Source organism: Hylobates moloch, unplaced genomic scaffold (assembly GCF_009828535.3).
Source record: "Hylobates moloch isolate HMO894 unplaced genomic scaffold, HMol_V3 SCAFFOLD_4, whole genome shotgun sequence".
Classification (NCBI taxonomy): domain Eukaryota; kingdom Metazoa; phylum Chordata; class Mammalia; order Primates; family Hylobatidae; genus Hylobates; species Hylobates moloch.
In genome coordinates this window covers 138,133,504-138,150,630 of record NW_026652279.1, presented here as the reverse complement: position 1 = coordinate 138,150,630, position 17,127 = coordinate 138,133,504, and the positions used below count along the sequence as shown (strand labels likewise).

Below are 17,127 nucleotides of genomic sequence, written 5' to 3'. Positions count from 1 at the left end.
TCAATCTAATTGGTTTCCCTTGGGTCCTTGCCCATTCAGCCTAAGACTGCTTGGACCACATGGCATCTCCCCAGATAGAGTGATAGGATTCTGGGGAAGTGTGGAGTTGAGATGAAATTTAAATAAGCAATATTTTGGTAGGCTCAAAGCAAAACAAGGCTGTATGTCAATGATGGCAGTGGCTGCTCCAGATGGCCTGCTGCTGCCATCAACACACAGGCTCTAGGTCTAGACTGCAAAGTGGATGAAGGGCCTATTGCTTTGGAGACTATGAAGTTAAAATAGTGATGGAGTTTTGTGTCTGGAAATCCCTTATCAGAAGCTTGACATCTGGGTTATAAATTGAGGCCAGTTCTCTGCGTGGAATGACTGAGGTCCTTCAAGCAAAGGTGGGATATTTTATTGTTACTGATGTAATTTCAAACACGAAGTTGTCTCTAATCTATGATTTTAGAGAACAAAGTTTCTCACCGAATAAGAAAGCAGGAAGCTAGGCAAGGTGGCATGCACCTGAAGTTCTAGCTACTCAGGCGGCTTGAACCCAGGACTTTGAGGCTATAGTGAGCTATAATCGTGCCTGTGAATAGCTACTGCATTTCAGCCTGGGTAACATAATGAGATACTGTCTCTAAAAAAAAATTTTTTTCTCGTGTAATACTTTATTTTCCATTGTATTAAATGAAAGCCAGGAAAATATCAAGTTATTTTTAAAGGCAAATCTTTACTCCTTAAATAAAAATACAAACTGTGGTATTTCTAAGATAGATCGATACATTTTTACATAATATAAACAAAATCACTAATGCATCTATATGCTTGGTTTCCTTAAGCTACAGTGAACCACAGAATGGGTTAAAATGCATTTACTTTTTTTTTTTTTTTTACTGTCTACACACAGGAACTGACATAACCAAGCCTTAATAGCCGCCACCTTCTCTTCCTTGTCCAAAGTAGCCAGTTCCATAGGCACCCCCTACCACCTCCTCCCTGGAATCCCCCAGATCATCTGTAGCCTCTACTAGGCCCTCTGTAGTCTCCTCCAGAGTTGCCTCTATAGCCACCTCGGGAAACTTCTCTATAGCCTCCATCAACACCTGCGCCATATCCTGCCTGATAGGAGCTGGAGCTGCCACCATAGCCTCCTCTACCATAGCCTCCACTGCTATAGCCACTGCCATAGCCTTCACCACCATAACTAGAACCTCTCCTTCTATATCCACTTCCATTGTCATATCAGGCCATCTTAGGAGGACCTGGACCATCTCCATACCATGTACTGCCAATCATAAGGTTGATATCAGCAGCTGAGGGTCTAGAGTTTTGACGGATCATGTTCAGTATACTTTCATTTACAGGGTCCAGCTGGCTGATGATAGCAGGTTGTTTGGTTACTTCAACAACCAGAGCCTCCATGGCTGCCTGGAGAGCAGTGATGCAGGCAGCAGCTGCATGAGATATTTGCAGTTTAATCCAGTCATCTATAAGCACAATCTGCCCATCAGATTGGACTTTCTTGGAGGCAAAGAGAAGCAACTGCAGTGGGGTGACTAAAGTCATGCCTTTAGCAGAGATGGCTCGAGTTCGAATCTTTTCACCAAATACAAAGAAGGGAGATAGGTACTTCATGTCTTGGCTACTAAAAGGACAATTAACAGATGATTTGTGGATAAGTGCATTACACCCTTCAGTGGTGAGAATCTTTCTCTTTTCCTTATGATAGCATACATTGGGGTACACACCAAAGGCCAGGAGGGAGATAACATCCAAATTATTATCTGGTCCAGTGTTAGTAAACACTTGTGTCACCAAACAATCTTCTGGAAACCCAGAATTAATCAGAATCTCTTTGAGCTGAACTTTGGCTTCCCAAGTCATTCTTAGTGTAGCCATATTAAGTCTTTTGTGCTCACACAAACGTATCTCTGCTTCTTCTCCACCCATTCTAGTATCATCCCAGGCTTGGAATACTGATAGAAGGGCTACATGATGAGAAAATCTGTTTCCAGCAAAATTTTGATGGTTGTAGCCCAGCCACTTTCCTTCATTGATAAAAGGCTCTGGAAAGCAGGTAGCAGCAGCAATGGTAAAGATAGCATCTCCCATGTAGAAAATACACCGCATTATCATCATTTTGCCAAAACGAGGCTCAATGGGGAGGTTAGCCAGGATTCGTCCCAATGGAGTCAACTCATCGTTGGCATCTAACGCATCAAGCTCTCTAAGAGTGCGTTCTGCTTCAATCACAGCATTCAAAGTGAGAGGTTCAATTGCTTTGGCCAGAAACTGGCCAATTCCAACTAGACACAGAAGTTTTATGCTAAGAGCAACTTCATGCAATGGTGTTTGGAACATCTCTGGTGTCATGTGGGTTTCAAGTCTCTCAAAACGAGCTCGGCTGCAGAGGTGAAAGTAGAATCCAGGCTGTGCTTGGCCAGCTCGCCCTTTCCACTGCTCAAGGTTTGTTTTTGATCCCCATACTGTAGCATAGTTGGTCATATTGTTGTGAGTAGTGAAGAGTTTCACTTTCTGCTTGCAGGAGTCAATGACATAAACAACATCATTTATGGTAATGCTTGTTTCAGCAATCTTTGTGGACAAAATAACCTTGGTTACTCCAACTGGTACTGGATCAAACACTTTGCGCTGTTCCTGTTGAGGAATCTGAGAATGCAGAGGTAGAATCTGATACTGATGGCTTCCAAAATGTGGATTCATTTCCAAATGCCTCTGCATAGTATAAATCAAATTCCAGCCGGGCAAAAATACCAACACAGCTCTGGGAACATTAAGGGTTTCAATGTACTTGAGAGCTTCGACGAGTTCAGAAGAAGTTTCCTTTTCTTTCAATTGAGATATGCTCATCCTCGTTTCTGGACCATATTCATCACCACAGATCAAGTTGCAATTTGCATCATCATCCTCACCACCATCATCATCCTTATCCTTCTTCGTGTCTTTCGGTAGAGGAACAAAGTGGGTCGCCTGAATGCAGTCTTCCAGAAAATACTCTTGAACTAGGTAAGTCCTCCCATAAACTTAAATGATGAGGCAATTGAAGAAATATTCACACAACATGCTGGTATCAATAGTGGTGGACATAAGAACGATGAGAACTTCAGGGTAAGCTGAAACAACTTCACTCAGTACTACCAAAAGGAAGTCAGTATTAATGTCTCTTCCATGTATCTCATCTACAATTACATGACTGATTCCTCGAGTGCCTGCTTCTAATTTTCTTAGGAGCACACCTACAGTACAAAACATTATACTGGCATGAGGACGAGGAAGTATAGACTCAAATTGAACACTGTAGCCACAGCTTTTTACAGGCTCTTCTCCTCTCTCAAATGCAACTCGCTCTGCCACAGAAACTACACTGATTCTTCTGGGCTGAGTTACTACAATGTTACACTCTGCTGTCGGTCATTCTGGATAAAGTCATCTAGAATGAACTGGGGAACCTGTGTGGTTTTACCACATCCAGCAGCCCCTCTAATAATGACAACTGAATTTTGACTGATTGCTTCCAGAATCTCACTTTCAAATTTCTTCACAGGCAGTAACTCTGTCTCCTGCAAGATTGCTTGCAAATCATGATCCTGTTGCAACTGGTACACCAATTCATTCTTGAGGTCCAAGCTTATTTGCTCTGGAGTAGCAAAAGCCAGAGGTCCCTCATCAATGTTGCTACTAGTCCAAGGATTCCATCTGGATTGTGGAGGTGACCGAGGAACTATACCCACTTGGTTTTGTCGCCGAGATGGTTCAAAGTGAGCCAATTTGCCAATGCTGAGTGCAACTGGCATAGAAGGATGTTCAGGCGGGGGCATAATCTCAAGATTTAGCTCTCAAATGATGTTTTGCGGCTGATGCTCTAAATCTTGAGAGAGGTTTACTTTGTAAGGTTCCACTCTCTCTCCTTCCTTCTTCGTAAGTCCGGAGTAATCTTCAACCACTCCAAGATGGCAGAGTTGTCTGACAAGTGACAGAGCACAGGACTGTGCTGCCAATCTCTTATTTGATCCATGTTCTCATGCAAAAATCCTTCTGCCCAGCTGCTTGATATAAATGGTTATTTCTGCAGTAAAGCTCCTGTTGTGATCAGGACCCACTTGGGTGTACTTATATTCTCCTTGGATTTTTTCTTTCTGAAAATATTGGTTTAGATGAGCTTTAGCATTTTCCAAGGTCCAGTTTCCATGAAGCCCAGCATTTAAATCCACTTCTTCTGACTTTAGAGTCGCTTGCACTTCTTGTTCTTCCTTTCTTGAGTAGTAATCCTTCAAGTTGGCTCCTCGGTCCCAGGAACACCATAGCCAGAGGCCCCTACCTCAGAATGATTTTCAGCTTTGAGAGCCAGATGTGGCGGGAAGAGGGCCTCCCATAGTTGTTGGTAAACCTCCTTCAGCATTTGCTGTAGTGTCAGGAGTATCAGTAAGTGGGGGTAGAGATGCAACCCCAAAAAGCTGGAACTTCTTCACTCTTTATTTCATTTATTCGAACCAAATAGTTAACAAAGTCTCTGGCAGCATTGCTCTGTGCATCTTTTTTATTGGTGGAATTTCCTATGCCAGTGTAATTATACCCTTCCACCTGAACCTCATGCATGAATTTCTGCCTACTTTTGTTCCCCAATGCTCTAATTTCATAGGATGGAGTCATCTTCCTTTTGCCTCACCAGGCATACAGAAAATTTTTAACATCACCCATGATTGAAGTGTCTTCTTCAGATCAGCCTACGCTTCCTGGTTCCCAGCTCTTAGGACTGTGTGGCTCTGGCCTTCCACGAAGACAACAGAGACACGCACAACAACTTGCATAAAGGAATTGGCAAAAAAAAAAAAAAAAAAAAAAAAATTTTTTAAGTAGAAAAGAAAGGAGGTTGTTATGACACTTCATGATTTACTGTGGTTTGAGAGAAATACTGTTTTCTGGTAATTTTGAGGCTGGTTTTATCAGTCCAGGCTAATGAATACAAGGGCAGATTAAAGTCCAAGCTAATTTTTAGTTTCTCACTTACAATCTCATTTTTTATTTTAGGCATTAAAAACATTATTCTGGGAAGGGGCTTCACCAGTTTGACTAAGAGCCCCAGCCCTAGACACACTAATTTCCTACTCCTTTTTTTCTTTTTGAGACAGGGTCTCACTTTGCCACTCAGGCTGGAGTGCAGTAGTGCAATCACAGTCACTGCAGCCACAGCCTCCTAGCTCAAGTGATCCTCCCATCTCAGCCCCTATAGTAACTGGACTATAGGAATGTACCACCATGCCCAGATAATTTTAAATTTTTTTGTAGTGATAAGGAGTCTCACTATGTTCCCAGGCTGGTCTCGAATTCCTGGGCTCAAGTGATCCTCCTGCTTTGGCCTCCCAAAGTGCTGGAATTAAAGGCATGAGCCACTGAGCCTGGCCCTGACACAAATTTTCATTTAAGAGGTTAAGAAAATCTTGAAGGTAACCAAAAATTAATGAACCCCCAAAGTGTTTCTGAAACTTGGGTATACTTACCTGTTGTTTACATTATAAACTGGGCTAAACAAATACATCAACTATATGTACGTCCTATTTTCAGAGTTTCGACAATTTCACTTGCCTAAAGCCTAATTTATTTTAGTTCAAAGATAATTTTATTTTCGTTTTTATTTTGAGACAGGGTCTCGCTCTGTTGTCCAGGTTAGAGTGCAGTGGCATGATCATGGCTCACTGCAGCCTTGACCTCTCAGGCTCAAGCGATCCTCCCACCTCACTTCCTGAGTAGCTGGGACTACAGTCCTGTGCCACCATGCCTGGCTAAATAAAATGTTTTTGGTAGAGTCAGAGTCTCACTTTGTTGCGCATGCTGGTCTCAAGCTCCTGGGCTCAAGTAATCCTCTTGCCTCAGCCTCCCAAAGTGTTGGAATTATAGTCGTGAGCCACTGTGCCCAACGCAAAGATAATTTTAAAAGCATAATTTAAGTGTGAATTTAATAAAATTAAAATTTATAATATTCACTGAAGGCAGAGATTAGAGTGAGATATCTACTTAATAGGTGATACTTAAAAACAAACTGTGGAGCCGTAATGAACAGCTCACCCTAATCCTAAATCAAGTGATTTGGATTTATAATCTTTTGCTTATTACGTTACATTTTTTAGACAATTCTTTAATCTTGTACTTGTTTATTGAATATATTTTTTAGTTCTGTTATGATCGGTTTATCAATAGCCTCAAGAAAATTGGCTTCAGAACGAAAACTCTTTTCTTTGTGTTGTTAAATAAAATGTATGAGAGGCCATGGTTTTGGACTGAGCCCCTGCATTAGGTTGTAACAGATTGAACAATAATGGGGTTGCTTGTGCCAAGTAATCAAACTGTAATCAAACTGAAACATAAACGGGAAAATTCCCAAAATAGACTGGCTTTTCGCAAAAACAAGAGATTCCCAGCAAGCGATCAGAAAGGGCCCAGTCAGCCTAAGTCAGCATGATAAGGAAGTCCTCTCTGCTTCAACCCTTTATAAGTAAAGTAACCTGAAGTAAACTGATGTTAACCAATTCATTTTTTGTATTCCTGTTTCCCTATTTCTGTTCAAGCTACCTTAGGAAAACCAACTGGTCTGCCAGGCTCATTGAAGCTCCCTCTATTTTGATTAGCAACTGCCTGTTTTATGAGTCACTAATAAAAGCCAATTAGACATTTTAATAAATTTTCTTGATTTTTTTTTCTTTTTTTGAGACAGAGTCTTGCTCTGTAGGCCAGGCTGGAGTGCAGTGATGCAATTTCGGCTCACTGCAACCTCTGCCTCCCTGCCTCAGCTTCCCGAGTAGCTGGGATTACAGGCACGTGCCACCAGGCCCACATAATTTTTATAGTTTTAGTAGAGATGGGATTTCGCCACATTAGCCAGGCTGGTCTGAAACGCCTGGCCTCAGGTGATCTGCCTGCGTCTACCTCCCAAAGTGCTGGGATTACAGGCGTGAGCCACCGGGCCCAGTCAAATTTTTTTTTTTAATCAACGTATATCAAGGAAACTAAAGGGGTGCAAATCATTCAGTGAACAGAAATACACTAGTATCAAGGTTTTGACACAGATGACATTTACTATTTTTAATCTTTCCAACAACCCTATGAAAAAGGTGCTACTTCCTACTTTCAGCCTGAGGAAATGTTGGTACAGGTATTTTGAGTAACTTCTTGGGATCATGTAAGGCAGTGAGGGTGGAGTCAGGTTTGATTTTGAGCACTCAGACCTACACTAAGTTATTCTGCTTTTCAAATTCACTCCTTGTCCTCCTTTTCCTCCTCATCTGCAGTGATGACGGATGCATGTGTGTTTTCCACAAGCAGTTGCTTTTTGCCCTGTCCGGTGTCGACACCACGTTTATGTCCTCTTTCTAAATCTGGGCATCATTGACAGTAAATATCCTACTGGGTCAAGGGCTAGAATCACCCTCAGGGATTTACAGTACTCCATCTGTCACTTATGAGCAGCAATCTACCTCCAGGTTAAGAAAGGTAGGTTTCTTCTTGAAAGTAAATGCAGGGTGTATTCAGCACCCAGGACATAAAGGCTTAGTGAATTTTTATCAGAGGAATATGGGACTAATAATTTAAAGATCCAGTAGGGAAAGTAATGTTTGCTGGATATTGCAGATTTCATCTTTTAATAATAAAGGAATAGTTCCTCTTTTCCCGCTGGAACCATGGAAAGTGTCAAAGAAGAAAAAGGTTCCTGCTGTACCAGAAACCCTTAAGAAAAAGTGAAGAAATTTCACAGAGCTGAAGATCAAATACCTGAGAAAGAAGTTTGCCCAAAAGATGCTTCGAAAGGCAGGGAGGAAGCTTATCTATGAAAAAGCGAAGCACTATCACAAGGAATATAGGCAGATATACGGAACTGAAATTTGAATGGCAAGGATGGCAAGAAAAGCTGGCAACTTCTATGTACCTGCAGAACCCAAACTGGCATTTGTCATCAGGATCAGAGGTATCAGTGGTGTGAGCCCAAAGGTCCGAAAGGTGTTGCAGCTTCTTCGCCTTCGTCAAATCTTCAGTGGAACCTTTGTGAAGCTTAACAAGGTTTCAATTAACATGCTGAGGATTGTAGAACATATATTGCAGGGGGTACATGAATCTGAAGTCAGTAAATAAACTAATCTACAAGCAGGGTTATGGCAAAATCAACAAGAAGCGAATTGCTTTGACAGATAACGCTTTGATTGCTCGAACTCTTGGTAGATATGGCATCATCTGCATGGAAGATCTGATTCATGAGATCTATACTGTTGGAAAATGCTTCAAAGAAGCAAATAACTTCCTGTGGTCCTTCAAATTATCTTCTCCATGAGGTGGAAAGAAGAAAAAGACCACCCATTTTGTAGAAGGTGGAGATGCTGGCAACAGGGAGGACCAGATCAACAGACTTACTAGAAGAATGAACTAAGGTGTCTACCACGATTATTCTTCTAAGCTGGTCAGTTAATAAACAGTACCTGCTCTCAAAAAAACAAATAAATTTTCTTCAAATATCTGGTCAATGAATGATATTGTACAGAAGAAACTCAGGGAGCATCCTACCTGAAATTTTATTAACAGTAACTTTTATTTAAAAATTATCAAATAAAATGCAAATTATATGCATTTTTCCTATTTATTTCATGTGATCATATAAGAAAACTAGGCAACACATATGGCGTTTTGGACTTTCTAAGAACTTGCTAAGTTTGTGAGACAAAATGTCATGAGAAGCAGCGGCATCCTAGCCAAGGCTGCCTGCTTCCACTGCCCTTAATTACAGCCCACGCTGTATCCGGATCTCAAACTCTCCATGTTAAGGGTCCTAAGAATTTTTTTTTGTCCTCCAGCTCCGATGAAGATGCAATGGGGTCTCTTCTTTAGTCTTCCCTGTCAAAAACATCACTTCAACTTCCAGCTTTGGAACTGAGCAGTTAAAAAAATTATTGCACACAATTAAATATTTTAAAACAATTAAAAATATTGCATCTCAATATCGACGTTCTCTTTTGAAATAAGTTGAATGGAAGTTACTTTTTAGTAGTCCAGCGAGGGATAGAATCCATTTTTTCCCCTTGCTCTTTCGTTTAAAGATAATTTTCAAATAAAGGTATCTATTAATAAAAATCTAGCTTATGGCTCCCTGGCGCCCTCTCTCTTCCCTCCCAACAGAAAGGACAGAATCTCTGCAGCCTCCGCGGGGGCCGGGATGCGCAGGTTCAGCGGACAGATCTCTCTCCCACCTGGGACCCTATCGCCAACACGCGAGCGCTCCAGTGGGGCTATGCGCCAGAGCGGGATCCGCCGCAAGGGGGCGCGCGGGTGCAGCCGGAGGTGGGAGCGGGCGGCTCTGCATGCAGCTTCGGAGGTGCTGGGGTATGTGGGGCTGCGGGGCTAGGTCTGGGCTGCACGGGCCTGGGGGCTCCACGGGGGCGCTTTCTCTTCCCTCTGCAGCCTGCGGAGTGGCGGGGGCAACCCCTTGCTAAGCTGTTTTCCCTCTCTCGGGCTTCTATTTTAATTTAATTTAATTTTATTTTATTTTATGTTACTTTAAGTTCCAAGATACATGTGCAGAACGTGCAGGTTTGTTACATATGTATGCTTGTGCCCTGGTGGTTTGCTGCACCTATCAATCCATCATCTAGGTTTTAAGCCCCATATGCATTAGGTATTTGTCCTAATGCTCTCCCTCCCCAGGGGCTTCTAATTTTTTTTTGTTGTTGAGACGGAGTCTCGCTCTTGTCGCCCAGGCTGGAGTGCATTGGCACGATCTGGGCTCACTGCAACAGCCGCCTCCGGGGTTCAAACGATTCTTCTGCCTCAGCCTCCCGAGTAGCTGGGATTACAGGCGCCTGCCACCACGCCCTGCTAATTTTTTTTTTTTTTTTAACAGGAGTTCACCATTTTGGCCAGGCTTGTCTTGAACTCCTGACCTCAAGTGATCCACCCGCCTCGGCCTCCCAAAGGGTTGGGCCGCGACTTACAGTCGTGAGTCACCGTGCCCGGCCTGGGGCTTCTCATTTTTAAACCGTATCCAACACGCCTCCCTCGGCACACTCCGCTCGATCTCCAGCGACCCCGCCGGCCTTCAGACAAAAAACGGGCAGCAGGGATGTTCGCAGTCACAAGGACCAGACCAGCCCGCCGCTCACCTGCTGCCCCTTTGCCAATAGTGTTTTGTTTTTTGGAGGGGGAGGGAGTAAAACATCTATAACATGAACTTTACCATTTTAACCATTTTTAAGTAGTGTGCGATCGACTGGCATTAAGTGCATTCACAATGCTGTGTGGCACCATCTCCACTGTCCGTCCCCAGAACATATTCATCATCCCAAACTGCAACTACAACCGTGAAACACTAACTCCTCATTCTCCTTTCTCCCAGCTCCAGGTAGCCTCTATTACATTCTACTTTCTATCTCTAAGACTTTGTCTACTCTAGGTACTTACTACAAGTGGAATCATATAATATTTGTCTTTTTGTTACTGCCTTATTTCACTTGGCCTGTGTCCTTAGGGTTCATCCGTGTGGTAGCACATGTCAAAATTTCCTTCCTTCTTAAGGCGGAATAATACTCCCTTGTATGTAGAACACCACATTTTGTGTACCATTCATCTGTTGATGGATATTTGGGTTGTTGGCTGTAGTGAATAATGCTGCTATGAACATGGGTGTACAAATACCTGTTTGAGTCCCTGCTTTTAATTCTTTTGTGTATATATACCTAGAAGTGGAATCATGGTAGTTCTGTTTAACTTCGTGAGGAACTGCCACAGCTGCTGCACCTTTCTTTTTAATAAGTTAAAATATACAATTCATTAATTTCTTTGTCTACAGGATTTGAAGTTTGAAGCTGGAGGACATTTCTGTTCAATCTCCTGGCTGATTTTCCCTGGGAGGAAAAATGACTTCTTTAAGGTCATCACTAGGTAGTGACAAAGTCAGTCCTAGAAGCCAATTCTCTTTTCTCTAAAACTTAGGAAAGGAGATCTCTAGCACCTCTTTCACTTGAGGGGTATTAAGATTAATGTGGGTGTTATTCATTCATCCTTTCAACAAGTAGTTACTGATTTCCTAATGGGTGAAGGGCGATGTCCTACACGCTGGGGTTTGTGAGTATTTAATGAACTCAGGTCTCTGTGCTTGAGGGGAAGTCCGGGAGAGGTACATGGACTTATTGAGTCTAGATTACAACCCAGTAAATGCCTCAGTGCTTTCTTATCAATTCCAAAGGAGGTGCACCTGTTGAAAACGTGTTTCACTCCTTGAGGATGTTCATCTGATTATTCCGTGAAACAACTGAAGGCCAACTTGTTTGGAGAATTCTTTAAAATCAAATCCATGTTTTTAGCATTTTTTTTTTTTTTAAACAAACAGGGTCTTGCTCTGTCACCCAAACTGGAGTGCGGTGGCACGATCAAAGCTCATTGTAACTTCAAACTCTTCGGCTCGGGCAATTCTCTCACCTCTGCCTCCTGAGTAACTAGGACTGCAGCACACACCTCCATTCCTGGCTAATTTTTTAGTTTTAATTTTTGTAGAGACAGGGATCTCACTATGTTGCCCAGGCTCGTCTCAAATTCCTGGCCTCAAGCAATTCTCCCACCTTGGCCTTCCAAACTGCTGCTATTACAGGTATGAGCCACCATGCCCAGCCTGTATCTGCATCTTTCTTGCCCTTTAGAATATTCAAAGTCTTTTCATATATATATATATATATATATATGAGATTCTAAGCTCATATATGTATGTATATATGGTATATCAGATAGGAGCTATTATTCAATTTTATAAAACAATATATGAAGAGAGAATGTTTAGAATCTTAGCATATACTTTAGTGAAATACAAAGTTGAGCAACAAGAGACTGAGACTCTTGATTTGTATGCCTCCCAGCCCTAATGCCACCCTTTCAGAGAGTCAAGGGACATTTGATTCAGACCAGCCTCGTGTACTTCCTGGTGAAGCTGACCTGTGAGTTTTAGGTTGGAATAGAAGCCAGTGAAGAAGGTGTGGCTCAAAGGCAACCCCCAATATACAGGTGTCTCCCCTGAGCTTCCTCCCTTGCCTCCATGTCCTCATGTTTCCCCAGATCAGGGCCCCTGCAGGATCCCAGGGTTGGGGACAGGGAAACTGGAGTGATGTCCTCCCCTCTCAAGTGTTTCTGAGGATGAACTGGGGGTGACCCAGAGCTTGGTGGGGCTGGATGCATGGAGGTGGATCAAGCGAGAGCTACCAAATGCCCTGCTTCGAGGTCTTGGCATTGAAGCCTCTGGGGTTTTAACTCCGAGCCCTGAGTTTTATCTCCCATTTGCTTTAGATTAGTGGTTGCCAGCCCTGACAAACAGAATCACCTGGGGAGATTTTAAGCTGGAGCGAGTTCAGGCTGGCTCTTCACTGCCAGAGATTTCCACTGAATTGGCCTCGTTGGTGCTGAAGCTCTCCAGGTGATTCTAATGTGTAGCTAGCTTGAGAAGCACTGCTTTGAAGGATCTCAAAGGCTGATTTAATCCTCCAATTTTTTGAGTCCTATACATCCTCCTTTTCTTTTTCACTATTAAAAAAATATATATATATATATATATATATATATTATATATATATATATTTGTGATCTATCTGATCTCCCTTCCTTTTGGAAGCTAATTTACAGCTCTTTTTTTCCCCCTTCTAGAAGGCCCCTGCACTTTCTTCTTTGTGGTTGAGCTATAATATTTGTAGCGATGTTGGCCCTGAAGGCATACAGAATCATTTCGTGGCTTTTGGTCTTGGCTTTCTGGTTTAGATTCTGAGATAGTGTTGCTTGATTGTTTTCATAGAGGCAATGACATCATGTGTTTTTATTTCTATTTTTGAAGGTGAAGGTATTTGCGCCTAATGTCGAGCAGATGCTCATCGTTAATCACTTGAAAGGGAGCCCAACAGAAAGAAGAGAAATGTGCTGGAGGAAAGTGCCAGGAGAGCCCGGAGGGACGTCCAAGACTTGGCAGACCTGAACTCGAGCGAGCTTGATGCTCTCATTCTACCTGGTGAGTTAGCTGAAAACTGTGAGGCCAACTGTTCATTTTCATTAAAGCTCACTGACTTTAAAACCTTCTTCCCCAAGGAGTGGTGCAGGCTCAGCTGCCATTTTGAAATCTTCTGTGCGCGGCTCCAGGTCTGTGGCTGTACAAACTGTGCTGTACATGAGAATTACTTGGAGCTTTTAAAAACTCCAGATGCATAGGTCATACCTGAGACCAGCGACATGAGACTCTCCGGGGGTGGAAACCAATCTTAGTGTTTATGCTCCCCAAGTGATTTCCTAGTGCCCTATCTAGGGTGACCACTGGGTCTCAAAGTTGGCTGCACATTGGAATCACCTGGTAGGCTTCAAAACCATCAATGCCTGTGTCCCGTGATTTCGTTGGTCTAGGGTATGGCCTGGATTTCGGAATTTTAAAAAGATTCCCAGATGATTCTCATGTGCAGACAAGTTTGGGAACTACTGCTCTCTGCCGGTACTTCTTCAACTTCAATGGATGCATGACTCACCTGGAGATCTTGTTACAATGCAGATTCTGATTCGGCTTCTAGGCAACAGGTGGGGTGTTGCAAACAGACCACCCTTTGAGGCCTTCAGACTTTGAAAATTACAGTAGAGGTTTTGCCTGTTTCTGGACCTTTTCAGGGCAGAAATCAGTTTTAGATTGGTAACGCTCCCTTTTCAAATAAAAGATTTAAAATTAGACTTTTATTTGATTTGTGATCAATAAAACTATAAATCAATCTTTTATGGAAATAAATAAATTGAAATAAAAGATTGATTTACTAGGCTGGGCATGGTGGCTCACACCTGTAACCCAGCAATTTGGGAGGCCGAGGTGGGCAGATCACTTGAGGTCAGGAGTTTGAGATCAGCCTGGCCAACATGGCGTAACCCCATCTCTACTAAAAATACAAACAATTACCTGGGTGTGGTGGCATGTGCCTGTAATCCCAGCTACTCAGGAGGCTGAGGCAGGAGAATTGCTTGAACCCGGGAGGCAGAGGTTGCAATGAGACAAGATTGCACAACTGCACTCCAGCCTGGGCGACAGATTGAGACTGCCTCAAAAAAAAAAAAAAAAAAAAAAAAAAAAAAAAAGATTTATTTACTTAAATAAAAGATTCATTTATGAGTACAATTTTCTCAGATATTTTTCTCTGACTTCTTTTTAATTCCCTTCATAAGGAATAGTATGTCCTATGTTTATATTTTTCAAACTAAACGAAGTTAGTTTTATTGTCAGATTACATCAGTTCATTCACAATGTTTCTAAAGCTTTTGGAGACACTTTGGAGATGTCCCACAGTGAGAATTGGGAATCATTGTGTTGGATCAGGAGTGTGTGTTTCTTGTTGCTATCTATACATCTACCAAATAGGTTGCTTACTGCTATTTTACATATATAGTGTTCCGGACATTTATTGCTTACATTTCATGGCTTAATCAATAATTTATTATCTTTCTTGGTTCTGTGGGTTGAGTAACATAGAGGTCAAAGGAGAGCTTCCTCTTTGCCCTCTGAAGATTCTCAGAAAAATCAGCCCACATAAGGCAGATTAATTGGAGAAAAGGCATACAAATTTAATTAAGGTGTACACCAGGCGAATCACAGAGTGATTACCCATCCCCTAAGGGGGTTCAAAAGCTTATACATCATCCTGGCAAAACAGGTTATAGGAAGGGGTGGAAGAATTCCACTGAGGGGATTTCTAGGGACAATGAATGAATGGATCAGGGAACAGAGATTAACTTGCACGTTATCTTGTGAAAGAGTCTGATCAGGTATGGTGACATTCTTGGACTTAGAGAGAGGGGGAGGAAACCTTTTGGTGGGTCTGGATCTTAGGCAGAAAAAAGAGCCCCAGTACTAGCTGGGGTAGCTGGGCTTTGCTTGGGATGTCTAATAATGTTGCATTGAGGTAGAGGCTGGGGCTGCAGCTATCTAAAGGCTTGGCTTGGCTGGATGTCCACGACGGTGTCTTCACTCTCATGTCTGGTGCCTGGGCTAGGATGGCTGAAGAGCTGAAGGCTGGCCATGCAGCCACGTGACCATTCCCTGTGGCAATCCTGGGCTTCTGCATAACTTGTAGGCCTCAGGGTGGTTAGGCTTTTTCCATGCAAATTTGGCATTCCCCAGAACAAGGATTCTAAGTGTGAAAAGATGAACTTAGACACTTTCAAATTTTAACCAGTTTATTTGAATAGACAGCTCATGAATTGGGCAGCTCTAGATGTTCTTGGAAGCAAGGCAAAGAAAAGAAAAACCCCACAAAAAACCATTTGAGTGGTTAAAGTGAAAAGTCACTAGTTCGAGGTTCATTGGCAATTTCTGATGGGTAAAGTCTCTAGTTAGAGGTTGGTTGGTGGTTTCTGATTGGTTAAGCTTAAGTGTTGTTTTCCTGGGATGACCGTGACCGTTCACTCTGAGTTGGGTTTCAGGTTGCTTTTGTAGGAACCCAAAGTGCTGAGCCCTCTCAACCTAATGTCCTCCCAATTAAGAATTTTAAGCACAAGAGACTTGGGCTTTCCTCTTACAATCTAGCCAAGAAGTCTCTCTGCATCACTTCTGCAGCTTTCAATGAATCAAAAGTGAGATTCGATTCAAGGAGAGGGGACCCCAAAAGGGCATCAATACCAGGAGGCATGGATATTGGATAACTGTCTTTGGAGACATGCTACACATTATGAATAAAATGTAAGTTTAAATCTATCTACAAATCCCCAAAGAGAGAAAGGGCGAGGGAGATTCATTTTATTTGAGTTGTGGGTGTTTTGAGAATTCACTCGTTTCTTCCACTGCTAATACGGTTATCCCGAGAGACGTTTGTAAAGGTTATTGCTCCTGAAGTCTGGTGCTAATATTAGTGTTTTCACATCTAAGGCAGTATTACTAGCAAATTAATGTCAAAATTACTGCTACTTAAAAAATCTTTTATTTTAGCACATAAGGATAGGTTTTTGTTTTTAAAATGTATGGAGTTATCTCAAAAGCTTTTTGAAAGATATAGTTCTACTTTGTACCAAACTTGAAATATTTAGCAAAAATTAGCATCATGATAGGTGTCCCAGCTTGCATCTTCAGAATTTCATACTGTTGATGCAAAATGGTTATTTACTATTATTAGGTTAATATAAGCCCTTTGTGTCTATTGAGTCCACTTGCTATAAGGCTACATTGAAGCTATGTAATGTCTTTAATGATTTGAGTGTGTTTCGGAATTTGTCATCAATTTTTTACAAAAAGATCTCCGAGGTATCTTGACGATTATAGGTTGTGATACTGAGACAGAGTCTTTTTTTTTTTTTTTTTTTTGAGACAGACTCTTGCTGTGTCACCCAGGCTGGAGTGCAGTGGTGCAATCTCGGCTCACTGCAACCTCTGCCTCCTGGTTTCAAGCAATTCTCCTGCCTCAGCCTCCCGAGTAGGGCGCACGCCACCACACCCAGCTAATTTTTGTATTTTTAGTAGAGACAGGGTTTCACCGTATTGGCCAGGCTGGTCTCGAACTTCTGTCCTGGTGATCTGCCCACCTCGGCCTCCCAAAGTGCTGGGATTACAGGCATGAGCTACCACGCCCAGCCGCGGTACTGAGTTTTTAAAAAAAGTTAATGCAAAAGAAAAAAACAAAGTTAATGAATTAATTCAAAGTCACTATCAACTCTAGAAGACATTAAAGAAATACTGTTTTTATATCCTAACCATGTGTGTTATGTGTTGCTCGTCTATACCCTCATTCTTTGCCCAAGATTTGTTCATCCATTCTTCTTGTCAGCTGCCTTAAATAATCCTGGGTCGTCGTCTTTGCTGGTGGCTTTGGAGTAGCTCAGAGCTGCCCTGGATGGGAAAGACTGCTATGTCGGCAGTTCTGTGAAGGACACTTCAAGCCTTCCCCTGTGGGAGGAAGCCCATCACTACTGCCGCTGCATTTCCCCTGGGTTGGCAGCCGAAACCTTCCTGCTGGTGAAGTCACAGCAGGTCAGGATAATAATGTGGACAGAGGGAAAGAAAAGGATAGAAAGCTGCCTGCTGACGAAGCAGGTCCTACAGCGCTTTCCTATTTTCCTTCCTGCAGATGAATATAGACATGACCACTTTTGTAA

General features: G+C 42.4%; 2 pseudogenes; one reads left to right on the top strand and one right to left on the bottom strand.

The window, feature by feature from the left end:
- Positions 1-917: 917 nt before the first annotated feature.
- On the bottom strand, positions 918-4,710 carry LOC116467359 (ATP-dependent RNA helicase A-like; annotated as a pseudogene).
- LOC116467360 (60S ribosomal protein L7-like) lies at positions 2,780-8,425 on the top strand (annotated as a pseudogene).
- The last annotated feature ends 8,702 nt before the right edge of the window (positions 8,426-17,127 follow it).